Here is a 14893-nt window from a genome sequence, read left to right as displayed (position 1 = left end):
CTAGCTTATTACCTGGGAAGTGGGGCAAAGCCCCAGACCCAGATGGGAGGGTTGGGAGCCTTCTGTTTGGGAGGAAGGACTATGGAGATTTGTCATTTAATAATTCTTTAATTTTTTATTGAAATACACTTGATTTACAATATTATATTAGTTTTTGGTGTCCAGTAAAGCAATTCTCTCTATATTTACATGTACACATATATGCTTTTTCAGATAATTTTTCATTATAGGTTATTACAAGATATTGAATACAATTTCCTGTGCTATACAGTACATCCCTATTATTTATCTATTTTGCATATAGTGGTAAGTATCTGTTAATCCCAAACTCCTAATTTATCTCCCTCCCCCAACCACTTACCCCTTTGGGAACCATAAATTTGTTTCTCTATCTTTAAGTTTGTGTCTGTTTTGTGAATAAATTCATTTGTGATTTTTTAGATTCCACATAAAAGTGATATCATATGATATTTTATCAGTACTTCACTCAGTATGATAAACTCTAGGTCTATCCATGTTGCTACAAATGGTATTATTTCATTCCATTCTTTTTATGGCTGAGAAATATTCCTTTGTGTGTGTGTGTGTGTGTGTGTGTGTACCACATCTTATCGATCCATTTATCTGTCAATACAGCATATGATAGCTCTATTTTTAGTTTTTTTTTTTTTTTGGTGTGGTTTTATTTTTTATTGGAGCATAAGCGCTTTACAATACTGTGTTATTTTCTGCTGTACAGTGAAAGGAACCAGCTCTATGTATATACATATCCCCTCCCCCTTGGCCTTCTCGCCCACCTCCCCGCTTCCCACCCACGTAGGTCATTGCAGACACTGAACTGAGCTCCCTGCTTTATATCAGGTTCCCTCTAGCTGTCTATTTTACATGTTAGTGGATATGTCAGGCTTCTCCAGTGGCCCAATGGCAAAGAACCCACCTGCCAGTGCAGGAGATGTAAGAGACACGGGTTCAATCCCTGGGTCTGAAAATCCCCTGGAATAGGGCATGGCAATCCACTCCAGTACTCTTGCCTGGAGAATCCCATGGACAGAGGAGCTTGGTGGGCTGCAGTCCATGGGTTGCAAAGAGTTGGACACGACTGAGACGATTCAGCACACACACAGGTATATGTGTCAATCCTAATCTCCCAGTTTTTCCCACCTTCCCCCTCTCCTCTGTGTTCACACTTGTCCTCTCTGTCTGCGTCTCTGTTCCTTCCTGGAGGTAGGTTCATCTGTACCATTTTTCTAGATTCCACATGTATCCGTTAATGTATAAATAAGATATTTGTTTTTCTTTTTCTGACTTACTCCATTCTGTATGACAGACTACAGGTCCATCCACATAACAAATGAACTAATTTCGTTCCTTGTTATGACTAATATTCCATTGCATATATGTACCACGTCTTCTTTATCCACTCATCTGTCTGGACATCTGGGTTGCTTCCCTGTCCTGATGTAAACAGTGCTGCGATGAATGTCGGGGCACATGTGTCATTTTGAATTATGGTTTTCTCAGGGTGTATGCCCAGTAGTTGCATTGTTGCTGTAGTGGATATGGTAGCTCTCTTTTTAATTTTTTAGGGAACCTCCACACTGTTTTCTATGGTGGCTGCACCAATTTACATTCCTACCAATAGTGGGAATGTCCACAGCCTCTCCAGCATTTATAGAAATTCTCGAGGCTGCATCTGATTATCCAACACACTAGGGGCAGGAGAACACACTGAACTTGTAAGGACACACCTGCCCCTCCCACAAATATCCCCTTTGGCATCAGCACGGTCCTGGACGGTGCCTCATGATTCAGGAGGCAAGTGAGTTGCCTGGGAGGCTGGCCACCCTGGCCCATTGCTGGCTGTGTCCCAGATGGCGCCGCTGGGCTTGGAGAGGGAATGGGATGAGCCTGCAACCCTTTATTGATTCTGGAGTGTGCAGAATGTCCTGCCTCCTAGGAAAGGTCTGAGGCTGAGCGGCTTGACTTTCAAGAGATTTCCAAATTCTACGTCACCGATCTTCAGCATTACTAAAGAAGAGCTGAAACTGGGAATTTGAAATCACAAACATCAAAGGTCTCCTATTTTTGTTTTATGAACCATTCTCTGTGTGTACTTTGCTGCTAGCCTCCTGGAATCCTTGTGGGAAAGATGAAAGATAGAAACAAGTAAGCAAACAAATGTCAGAAAGCTCACAATCAGGTCTCCTGTGGGAGACGCCGGCCAACTTCAAAGGAGGTGAGAGACGGGAGGGATGGAGATTTTGAGAACATGAAAGTGACGTGCTTTGTGAAAGCTGTGTGTAAACAGAAGTTTTGTAAAACTCCCACTTGAAACGCATGGTGGGGTGGAAGGGATCATTCCTCATCTCTGGACTCAGGGGCCTGTGTCTGCTGTCAAGAAGGTGGAAATGTAAGGTATAGCTATAGTCTTTAATGTTGATTCTTGCTTTTCAAAAAGGAAAGGAGAAAAGGGCAGATTTAGCTGACAAGGAAACCTGCAGAGTTGATACCATAGTAAGACGGGAAGCATTCTCACATTTGAAACTGTCAGAGGTCTGACAATGGGGGTGCACAGTGAGGACACCCCAAGGTCTGGTTTTGAGGTGTTTGGAAGGATGCCACACTCTGGATTCTCCCTCGAGGTGGGCGTGGGGGGCAAGCTGCCTGGGCTGACCCAGGAGCCCTCCTGTGCCTACCTTTCTTGGGACCCTGAGTGATGGATGACTGCAGGGACACAAGTCGCCAGCTTGGGCAAGAGGAGAGATGTTTTGGCGCCTCACTGAGTCACCAGAAGGACAGGAGCACAGCGGGGCTGGGAGAGCAGGAACGAAGGACAGGAACCCAGCTGGGAGGCGCGCAGCCTCTCCTCTCTGCTGTGATCTCTCAACTCCGCTTCCAGACCACTGGGCACCTGTCCACCAGACCCCAGCTCTGCCAGCAGGAAGGACTGCAGCCTGGCTTGAGCTGAAAAGGTTGCTGCAGAGTGCCGGGGAAGACTGTGTGCTTCAGCACCAGAGAGCTTTCTTTCTTCTTAAAAACAAAAGTGGGTTGGGCCAAGAATGGAGGACACAGGTGGTAAGATGCTGACAATTATTGGTGGCTTCATCTGTAGCTCATCCATAGCTCCTTTGCTAACCCAAAGCACAGGAGCCTGAATCTAGGGTCTCTGGCCCATCGGGGATATAGCTGTGTGGGCCCTGACTCAGGGCATCAGTCACACCTCTGTGTTTGGGGCCAGCTCTCTGCACCTTCCAGTGTCTATGAAGCTGCACAATGTCCGCAAATTACTCTCCTCCTCCGCTGTCTCATTGGTTGGCTTATCCCTTGCATCTGGCTGGACAGATTGACTCCATCTCCACCCCAACAAGGCCAGTAAAATCAGCTGCTTCCTGGACTCCTGTGGAAAACAATGCATGACCCTGGACCATGAGAACTCACCAAGCAGCCCTTGGCACTGGCCTGCATACTAAGAACAATAGCTGGCATCTCTCACGTGCTTTCTCCTGGCCAAGGTCTGCACCGGCTACTACCCGGGGTGTCTTATACTTCTGATGGGAGCCTTATGAGAAAGAGACTGTATTCACATGTTACAGGTGAGGATGCTGGGGTACTGAGAGGCTGAGTGATGGGCCCAGGCTCACAGCTAGTAAACAGTGGGGCTGGTTTCCACTCGACCGATCTGACTCCAGAGACGGGCCTTCCTGACCACTCCATGGCCAATGGTGTCATTGAGAGGGGAGGCTATCACTTTATTTACTCATGTCATCGTGTTACTGGATGGCAAAGGGATTCATACCAAGGAGGTGGGAAGTCCCTTGGGGGTGATATCCTCTCTGCACAATGCTAATGAATGACTTGACACCTAATAACAGCAACAATAATAATACCTGGGAATATTAAATTAGTTAATGCACAGTGCCCGGCCCTTGAAAAGTGACACCGGTCAGCTCCGCCTCCTTGGTGGGTGCCCTGACGACATGGGACGCGCCTGTCATCTGGCACCGATGACGCAGACACAGTCCGAATCCGACTGGTCCTATTCAGCTCATCAATCACCTGCCCTTCTTCCTGGTGGAAGCGTTCTGGAGCAGAACAATGACTCTGAAGTCTGTCTCCATGCTCTCCTTCCCGTGGCTGAAGCTGAAGCAGGGAGCGCACACGGGGCCTTGGGATCATTAGATTCGCAAGCAGAATCCAGCTCCGTCCCTTCTTGGTGTGTGATTTCAGGCAGACCTCTTAACATCTTCAAGCCTCAATTTCCTAATATATAAAATGGGCAGAATTTAGATAGCGGGGAGAGGAAGGTGAGGAAATGTATGTAAAACTTCAGGATACTGGGTAGGGCAGGTGCCGAGTGAGACAGACTTTCTTTTCCAAAAGAGTCATGGTAATAGACGGATCTCCAGGCACTTGTGTGCTTCTAGAAGCTTGCCATTTTCACTTGAAGAGACCAAGTCTACCCTGCCCCCCACCTGCCCTTGAACCCTGGCAGATCCTTGTAAATGCCCGACAAATAGTTGTGGCAGAGAGATGCTGTGTGACATCTGGGGCCAGGTCATAAAAGGAAGAATGTCTTCTCTCTGGTCCCCTCTTCTCATGTGCATTTGACACTCAAAACTACTAGGTCAAAAGTCCATTCACCCTGAGGTCCACCCATCCTGCATGCTGGAGAGAACCTGGGAGAGACCACAGCGGGAGATGCCTCCGAACTCCCCACTTCTGAGCCTCTATGCTTTTGAGCCACGCCAGCTGAGCCAAGAAGAGCCAAGCAGAACTACTCCCACCCCCACCCTAAGTCCTTCCCAAATTGCAAAGTTTTGAGCAAAATAAACGGTTGTTTTATGCCACTAAGTTTGAGAGTAATTGTGACATGGCCATAGAAATGGAAACATCCAGTGTCTTTACTGTTCCTTTATCACCTTGAGGACTTAATGCAGCCCTTGGTTACTTTCTTACAACATAGCATCAATGGGATCACAGTATATAGCTTTGCCAGCTCCCAACACCGATGACCACAGGACCAAGGCCAGTGTCTTTGGCAAAGCAGACCACTTGTCTCATCCCCACTGGCCCCTGCAGCCCAGAGCCACAGTGTCCAGAGCACACCCTGCCTCTGTGCCCATTGCCCCTTTGCCCTGACCTCAGCCTTGTCTCATTTTTCTCACTCATCCACATTCCATTCACACATCACCTGCCTTTCTGTTTTCCTGGTCTTTCAGGCCAACAGAACAACCTGTACAACCCATGAGTTTGATGTTTATTATACATGGTATTGTGGTCCCCTCTGGTCTTTTCACCCAGACTATGAGCATGGGGTGTGGGGTGCGGAGATCAGGTATAGCATCTTGTTTATCTTTGCATCCTTCCTCTAATGCAATAAGGGCAGTTCAGTTGCTCAGTCATGTCTGACTCTTTGCGACCCCGTGGACTGCAGCACGACAGGTTCCCCTGTCCATCACCAACTCTGGGAGCTTGCTCAAACTCATGTCCATTGAGTCAGTGATGCCATCCAATTATCTCATCCTCTGTCACCCCCTTCTCTGCCTTCAATCTCCCCCAGCATCAGGGTCTTTTCCAATGAGTCAGTTCTTTGCATCAGGTGGCCAAAATATTGGAGCTTCAGCATCAGTCCTTCCAATGAATACCCAGGACTGATCTCCTTTAGGATAGACTGGTTGGATCTCCTTTCAGTCCAAGGGACTCTCAAGAGTCTTCTCCAGCACCACAGTTCAAAAGCAGCAATTCTTCAGCACTCAGCTTTCTTCATGGTCCAACTCTCACATCCATACATGACTACTGGAAAAACCATAGCCTTGACTAGACGGACCTTTGTCGGCAAAGTAATGTCTCTGCTTTTAAACATGCTGTTGAGGTTGATTCAAGAATGAAGTATCTTTTAATTTCATGGCTGCAGTCACCATCTACAATGATTTTGGAGCCCAAGAAAATAAAGTCTGTTGCTGTTTCCCCACCTATTTGCCATGAAGTGATGGGACTGGATGCCATGATCTTCATTTTTTGAATGTTGAGTTTTAAGTCAACTTTTTCACTTTCCTCTTTTACTTTCATCAAGAGGCTCTTCAGGTCCTCTTTGCTTTCTGCCGTAAGGGTGGTGTCATCTGCATATCTGAGGTTATTGATATTTCTCCTGGCAATCTTGATTCCAGCCTGTGCTTCATCCCATCCGGCATTTCGCATGATGTACTCTGCATATAAATTAAATAAGCAGGGTGACAATATATAGCCTTGATGTACTCCTTTTCCTATTCCAGTTCGTTATGTCTGGTTCTAACTGTTTCTTCTTGACCTGCATATAGATTTCTCAGGAGGCAGGTAGGGTGGTCTGGTACTCTCATCTCCTGAAGAATTTTTCAGTTTGCTGTGATCCACACAGTCAAAGGCTTTGGCATAGTCAGTGAAGCAAAAGTAGATGTCTTTCTGGAACTCTCTTGCTTTTTTGATGACCCAACAGATGTTGGCAATTTGATCTCTGGATCCTCTGCCTTTTCTAAATTCAGCTTGAACATGAGGAAGTTCTCAGCTCAAGTACTGTTGAAGCCTGGCTTGGACAATTTTGAGCATTACTTGCTAGTGTGTGAGATGAGTGCAGTTGTGCAGTAGTTTGAGCATTCTTTGACATTGCCTTTCTTTGGGTTTGGAGTGAAAACTGACCTTTTCCTGTCCTGTGGCTACTGCTGAGTTTTCCAAATTTGCTGGCATATTGAGTGCAGCACTATCAAAGCTTCATCTTTTAGGATTTGAAATAGCTCAGTTGGAATTCCATCACCTCCTCTAGCTTTGTTTGTGGTGATGCTTTCTAAGGCCCACTTGACTTCAGACTCCCAGATGTCTGGCTCTTGGTGAGTGATCACACCATCATGGTTATCTGGGTCACTAAGATCTTTTTTGTATAGTTCTTCTAGGTATTCTTGCCACCTTTTCTTAAAATCTGCTTCTGTTGGGTCTATACTGTTTAAGCGTGCTTCTCAGTATGAATCATGAGGGTTTTTCTTTTTTTAATACTCTAAACTAGGTGTTTTTGGCTTGTTTTCTACAATTAGCGTATTTGGCTGCATTGAGTCCTAGTCACGGCATGCGGGATCTGTGTTGTGCCGTGGGGCTCTCTCATTGTGCGCAGACTCTGGTTGTGGACCACAGGCTTAGCTGCTCTGTGGCATGTAGGGTCCTAGCTCCCCAACCAGGAATCCAATCTGTTTTCTCTGCGTTGCAAGGTGGATCTTAAGCACTGGCCCACCAGAGAAGTCCCAAATCATGAGCTATTGTGATGATTTGGGATTCAGTCTGCTACGTGTGGTCCCCTCCAGACTGTCATGGGAGGTGCCACTCCAGCTCTGTTTCTCAAATACAAAGGGGCCCTGCACCTGCCATCAGCTCTCTCATCCCTGGGACAGGCCCCTTATCTGTCTGCACATCCTGTCTTGCTGTAAGGTCGTGCTCATCTCAGCTCTGCTATAAGGTCATAGGTTGTGAGGCTGTCAAAGGAACAGTCCTCAAGTGTTGTCTGCTGTGTTCCCACAATCCTGGACCCCAGTCTCCTGGATCTGACACTGGGAGAAATCCCAACCTCCGAGCCTGGAAGGATGTCTCTGTGAAATCTCTTGGCTCTTTAGACACGTGAGTTACACGTGACGCTCTTCTTGGGTGATGCCCTGATCGATCCATTCCACACCCATCACATCTCCATTTACTGCTCCCCAGGCAGGAAAGGGTGCAGAGCTCTGAAAAGACCCGATGCCCACACAGCATCAGCACAGATGGCTCCATCTGCTCCAAAAAGCACTAAAAGGGCTGTGGAAGGGCCCAGTTCTGACTCAGCTGGCACTTCACCATGGCCTTGGGAAGGTGCCCCAGTTCTGTTCTCGTTCTCCCAGTTGTGTAACAAGGAATCACATGGCCATCCCTAGGCAGCTTTAATAGCATATAACCAAATAGCAATAGGGGTTCCCTGGTGGCTTAATTGGTAAAGAACCCACCTATCCGTGCAGGAGATACAAATTACGAAGGTTCAATCCCTGGGCCAGATGACCCACTGGCGACATAGCACCCTGCTCCAGGTATTCTTGCCTGGGAAATTCCATGGATAGAGGATTCTGGCGGGCTACAGTCCTTGGAGTCACAAAGAGTTGGACTTGACTGAGTGTGCATGCACTCCACTCCAAACGGCAATAAAAGACATACTTAGGTTCATTTTGCACAGAGTGGGAATGTTACTAAGTAGAGATTTCACGTTTATCAGCTACTCATTGGCTGTCTGGTATTACTCTACAGAAAGCAAAGGTGGGTGCTGTTTGTTACCAGGAGCTCTAATGCAAAGGGCTCTCCTCCAGCTCACTGTGATGGCCTTGATTGAGAGACGCAGAGGACTGAGCAGTTGGTGGCCCTGCCCTTTCCGCAGTGTTTATTACTGAGGTATGACATCAGCTGCACTGCTGGGACAGCCTGAGTGCCTGAATTCACTGGGAAAGGAGAGCAGTGATCAGACAGCAAGAAGAAATGGGAAAGGGAATTTTGTATTTTTTAAGATATAAACTAAATTATTGACTTATAATTTAAAAATTATTACTGTTTGGCAGGAGTGCATGGCCAAATGTGGGATTTTAGTTTCCCAACCAGGGATCAAACTCAGACCCCAGGCAGTGAAAGCATGGAATTCCAACCACTGAACTGCCAGGGAATTTCCAAACATTTTTTTTTTTTTTTAATTTTAAATAAAGATAGTGCTTATGGTATTGGCTCCAACTACCTCCCTTCCAGGAGAAATGAAATTGAGAAAGTAAATAGGGCAGCGAGAGGGGAGGGCAGGGAGCACGCCTGGCTCCTCCCCTCCGTGGCTCTCCCGGCTCCTCCCCCTTCCTGGCTTTCCCGGCTCCTCCCACTCCACGACTCTGCAGGAGAGGCTGGGACAGGACAGCTGATGGGCCCTGCTGTTGGCCGTGGAGCTTGCAGACACAGGAGAAGGGGGAAGAGACAGAGAATCTGAACAATGGGCAGATGTATAACTGAATTACTTTGCTGTAGACCTGGAACTGGAAGGACTGATGCTGAAGCTGAAACCCCAATACTTTGGCCACCTCATGAGATGCACTCATGCCACTGGAAAAGACCCCGATGCTGGGAGGGATTGGGGGCAGGAGGAGAAGGGGACGACAGAGGGTGAGATGGTTGGATGGTGTCACCGACTCGATGGGCATGAGTTTGAGTAAACTCTGGGAGTCGGTGATGGGCAGGGAGGCCTGGCGTGCTGCAGTCCATGGGGTCACAAAGAGTCAGACACGACTGAGCGACTGAACTGAACTGAACTGAACACCTGAAACTAAAATGACACTGTAAATCAACTATATCCAACATAAAATTTAAAAAGTTACCCCCAACTCCCCACAAATAGAAGAGGGAAAAGATGCAGCCCCGGCTGGGGATGGCAGCAGCTGGCTGGGAAATCAGCCAAATCCTTGCTTCCCAATTGCCAAGGGTGATGGGGTCTTAACAGGTTTGTCCAGGAAAGCTGGTTTACACACCCCAACAACGATGCGCAGGGAGCAATTTATTTCTTGCACCCAGGACCTCAGTTAGACTTAAAGGCAGAGGCTGCCTGATATAAGGGAAGATCTTGACTTGTAGGCACCCAAGCCTAGGCTCAAATGCCACCCTGACACTTATCTCGGTAAGTTTGGACCCTGGTTACTTGCAGAAGCTCTCTGAATCCCCCCGTACTTGCCATTCTGAGGCCCCAGTGCAGTGACTGATATAAAATGCTCGCCCAGAGAAGGTGATCAGTTCACCTCAGTCTCCCCTCCTCTTCCTTCAGGAGAGGAATCGCTAGAGCAATCTCTACCCCCGGCTTCCCCTCAGGATCTGAGATGTGCTAGTGCATAATTAATTTTCAGTAGTAGCATGACTAAGCGAGGGGTTCCCTGGTAGTGCTGTGGTCAAGAATCCGCCTGCCGATGCAGGAGACATAGGAGACATGGGTTCGATCCTTGGTTGGGAAGATCGTCCGGAGAAGGAAATGACATTCTTTCTTACCTGGAAAATTCCATGCACAAGAGGAGTCTGGTGGGCTATAGTCTGTGGGGTTGCGGTCAGATATAATTGAGCAACTGAGCCACACACACACACGCATGCACAATATGGTAAGTGAATCATGAACTGGGCTTCTGTTTACAGGCTATTCCTAAAGCTAACGATTTGAAAAATCTGATAGACACTTTACAAAATGAAAGCGCCGGGGGCAAGACAGGGATCAATGTCATCAACATCACTGGACAAAGTCAGACTGGGCTCATGTTGAGCTGGGTTATGCCAGGAAAGTGTTTTTCTCCGGGCCAAAGGCTAGGACACTGGATGGAAAATGAGCCTGTCAGAGCTGGCAGATTTTCTGAATAGACACAGAGCAGGCCGGGCCAGGCCTGAGCCACCAGCTGGGGCCATGGCACTGTCAAGTCCTTGGGATCCCAATGTCACTAGACAGGAATCACCAACTGGGGCTTGGACAGGCACATGGAAATGTTACGAGGCCTTGGAGGAACTCAGGGGCAGCACTGGCCAAACCTGACACATACTGCAAGTTTGGGCCTGCTTCTTAGCTCTTAGCTCTCCCTCAACTGGAGAAGGAAATGGCAACCCACTCCAGTGTTCTTGCCTGGAGAATCCCAGGGACGGAGGAGCCCGGCAGGCTGCTGTCTATGGGGTCGAACAGAGGTGTACACGACTGATGCGACTTAGCAGCAGCAGCGGCAGCTCCCTCAACTGCTGCGAAAATGCTATGGGGTAGCTGCGGGAGGGGCTACACAGACATCAATCATCTCCCCTCTTCCATACAAAGGAACACTAGGCAGCCACCAAAGATGACAGGCGTATACACGCTGGTAGAGAAATCTGCCTGTGATCTATTAGTCAGTGAATAAAATATGTTGCGTGAACTAGCATGATTGTAATTTTGAAATTAATGCTTATTCACATGTATCTGTACACCTACTTATTTGGCTGTACACAACTGTCCACAGTGGTGACTTACAGGCATTTAGAGGGGGAGGTAGCTTCTATTTTGTGCACTTCCTTATGGGATTGTTTTTGTAACTAATGTGCCTTTTTTTTCAGCACGATTTTACTCTAGCTTCCCTCTTCTGGTTTCCCTGAAAACTATCACAGAACACATGAAAGCAGCAGCTTGGGAGAACTCATATTTGGTTGAAATTTTAATTAGCATCTCCTCTGGATACAGGGTGGCATACCAGGCAGCTCAGAGGTAAAGAAACTACCTGCCAATGCTGGAGGCGCAGGAGACGAGGGTTTGATCCTTGGGTCGGGACGATCCCCTGGAGAAGGAAATGGCAACCCACTCCAGTATTCTTGCCTGGAGAATTCCACGGCCAGAGAATGGCAGGCTGTAGAGTCCATGGGGTCACAAAAGAATCAGACATGGCTTAGCGACTAAACAACAACAATCTGCCACTCACAAGCTCTAGAATTTTGGGCAAGAGACTTAGTCCTCTGCCTCTTAGTTTTACCTCCAATAAAATGAGGATCTAGTAACAGTGTCGGCCTCAGAGTGACCGTAAGAATTCAACGTCCTAAGGTAGGAGTGGTTCACAGGAGCATGTATGCTCAGTAGCTTCAGTCGTGTCCCAGTCTTTGCGACCCATGGACTGCAGCCCGCCAGGCTCCTCTGTCCATGGGATCCTCCAGGCAAGAATACTGGAGTGGGCTGCCGTGGCCTCCTCCAGGTCACAGGAGCATGGGGTGCAGAAAAACAATAAGTGTCGGCTAGTCCTCGTTGCTCTGGTGTCCCCGTCAAGGGTGGAGGGGGGTGAGGTGGGAGGCAGGGGGTCCTGCCATTGTCCACGTGAGAGATGAGGTCTTGAGCTAAGGCTGTGAGGATGGAGACAATGAAAGCAGGGAGGCAATCTGGGAAGGTGGAGTGCATAGGCAGGAACAGAGGAGGGGGGGCCCGGGTGACTTGGGTTTCCAGCAGAGGTGACGGAGAGGATGCGACAGCCAGCAGAGCAGAGGGGGAAGGGAAGGCGCCAGGTCTGGGGAAACCCACACAGAGGGCCATCAGAACAGCCCATGAGTTCATTTGGCCAAAACACAAACGTACTTCGGTTTTACATCAGCATCTCTGGACCCTGAGTTCTGGGGGCTAAAAGAGTGGGATCCTAGCCGGAGAGTGGGCCCTGCGACCACGCCTGAAAGTGAACGTCTTACGTCGCTCAGTCACGTCCGCCTCTGCGACCCCACGGACTGCAGCCCACCACGCTCCTCTGTCCATGGGATTCTTCAGGTAAGAATACTGGAGTGGGTTGCCATGCCCTTCTCCAGGGGATCTTCGCGACCCGGGGATCAAACCCGGGTCTCCTGCATTGCAGGCAAATTCTTTACCGCCTGAGCCCCCAGGTCCCTTCTCCCTGGTGCTGCCCCCTAGGTGTACCTGCATCAAAACACAGTCAAGTTGCTCTGCATTAAGTCCTTACCTTGTGAAGAGACCAGAGGCTTGAATTCAGTTTGTCCCTCCACACAGGCCTCCCCATGGAAATACATTTCCAAAAGAGCCTCAAAAATGCTTCCCCTGCTCCCCAACTAGCCATTTGCCTACCGATCCTCTCTAGAACTATTAAAGTCAAAATCCAGAAAACCACCAAAAATAAGACCAGTTAAAGTCAAAAACCATGATGTAGTACAGAGGAGAAAGACGAGGACTTAGGGAAGTCTGCCCCGGCTAGACTGGCAGCCGGGCATGCCCGTGCCTCTCGGAAGTGCTTCCTCATCGGAAACTCTGGGATGAAGAGGCACCCACCTCCCTCAGAGGTTGCAAAGGAGAAGCAATATTCCCAAGCCAACCCAGTAAATGTCAGGTCCTCCCTCCCTCAATCAGAGGGCTGAGACCAACCAGGACTTAAGCTCTGCAGTATGTTTCCAACACAAGGACTAAGGTTCACACTGTGCGTGCTCCGTCATCTCCTACTCTTTTGCAGCTTCATGGACTGTAGCCCGCCAGGCTCCTCTGTCCATGGGATTCTCCAGGCCAGAACACTGGGGTGGGTTGCCATTTCCTCCTCCAGGGGATCGTCCCGATCCAGGGATTGAACCCGTGTCCCCTGCACTGGTGAGTGGATTTTTTCCCACTGAGCCACCTGGGAAGCCCCAGGATTTGGCGTGCTGCTGATAAACTCTGGCTACCTCCTGTGGTCAATAGATTCACTTTATTTTACTCCTAATTACCCAACTACATAGTCTGGGAGCCCTATAACTCTGTCCTCACATGAAGAACTTGGGAAGAGGCACCATTTGACGGGAAGCCACATCAGATGGGAAGGGTCTCCTTCTGGGGCTCCATAAGGGGAGAGTTTGGAGGGAGACAGACTCGCCAGAGAGGACGTCTGCCTGCCAGGAACGTGGTGGCTAAAGGGAGCACGTGGGAGACAGGGCAGTGCCTGATAAAAGGGCACTGGAAACAGGGAAACGGCAAAAGCTCCTCTTATTTCATCATCACTGAACTCTCTATATTTTAAGAAAGGCATTTCAGAGCTCCTGATTTATTTCTCATTTGGGACCTGCCTCCTGACAAGATGAGCCCAGGCAATCTAAAAGGCATCGCTACTATTCCCTGAGGTGCAGAGGCCCTGGCCCAGGATTCAGGACAGAGGCCAGAGCTTGCGGGCTGACTCTTTCCAGCAGCAGGCACAGGGTTAGGGCAGGGAGATGGCAGAGGGGGGCGCCCAGCTCAGGAGCCCCCCTCTCCTCCTCTGAGCCCCAAGGCGTGCAGGTCCTCCAGCTGTCTTCCCGAAGTCACGCTGGGAGGTGGAGGCTGGGGGCTGCCCAGTTTGCCCTTTATTCTCCCGCATCACATCTGCACGCATACGGGGGTCCAGGGGTCCCCGCAGAGAAGAGCTCCTTTGGGTAGAAGGCAGGACAGGTAAGAACCCAAGCACTCAGCCCCTACCCACATTTTATTGCAAGTGCACGGGCTCCTGGTCAGATAGACCTGGGTTCCAATCCTGCCATCTTTCACACGTGACTTGCCCGAGGTTTTTGAGCCTCAGTTTCCTTGTCTTTAGAATGGGGCCAACCAGGTTGCTGTTTAGACTGAAGGCAGGAATGCGTGCAGGCCACAATAGCCATCACTGCGGACTAGAGGGGGGCCCTGCGCTCACATTGAGGAAGCCTTTGCCAAGCCTGGGTTGGGGGGTGGGCTGGGCAGGCAAGAGAGGCTTCCGCTAAAAGACAAAGGCCTAGAGAATAAACAGGGCGCCTCGTCCTCCCTGACAGTGTTCCCAGGCCACTGTCTCCTCGGGAAACACTGCACCTGGGGACTCTCCCAGCATCTATTCTGAGGTCCCCACCATTTACCATGTGACTTTTATCAAAGCCCCTCACACTTCCCATGACCCTAAGAAACTAACAATGCAGCAACATCTGCCACGTCCATTATGGGGTGCGGAGACATGTCTGACCCCAGCACAGACTCAGGGCCCAGGCTACACAGGTTAATTCCTGCGTGACGCTGGTCGCTGGCAGGCCCTAAGCCCAGGGCCATCCAAAGGGGACGCTCAGATGCCATCCAAGTGGCCACTATCTCCTGGGCCCACGTCCCTGTGTTTCCTCTTTCCGTATTTGTCTGGAGGGGCGGGTGGTGGGTGGATGGCAAGCTCCAGTGGCCTGGATGACTCATTTCCTCCTTGGGATCAAGAGCAGGAGTTCCACAAGGAGGGCGTGGTGGTGGAGGGGTGCGGTGGGGGACTGGAGGCCTCTGGAAGCAAAACAGCAAGTGAGGCCGCCTCCAGGAGTAAAACGAGATGAAATTCAACCCACATTGACTGAGCGCTGTGTACATAAGTTCCTAGGAAAAGAAAAGAGCAAATGAGAGGGAAAGAAG

Source organism: Odocoileus virginianus, chromosome 10, assembly GCF_023699985.2.
Source record: "Odocoileus virginianus isolate 20LAN1187 ecotype Illinois chromosome 10, Ovbor_1.2, whole genome shotgun sequence".
NCBI lineage: Eukaryota > Metazoa > Chordata > Mammalia > Artiodactyla > Cervidae > Odocoileus > Odocoileus virginianus.
The sequence above is the reverse complement of the archived record's forward strand: the minus strand, read 5'-3'. Positions refer to the sequence as shown.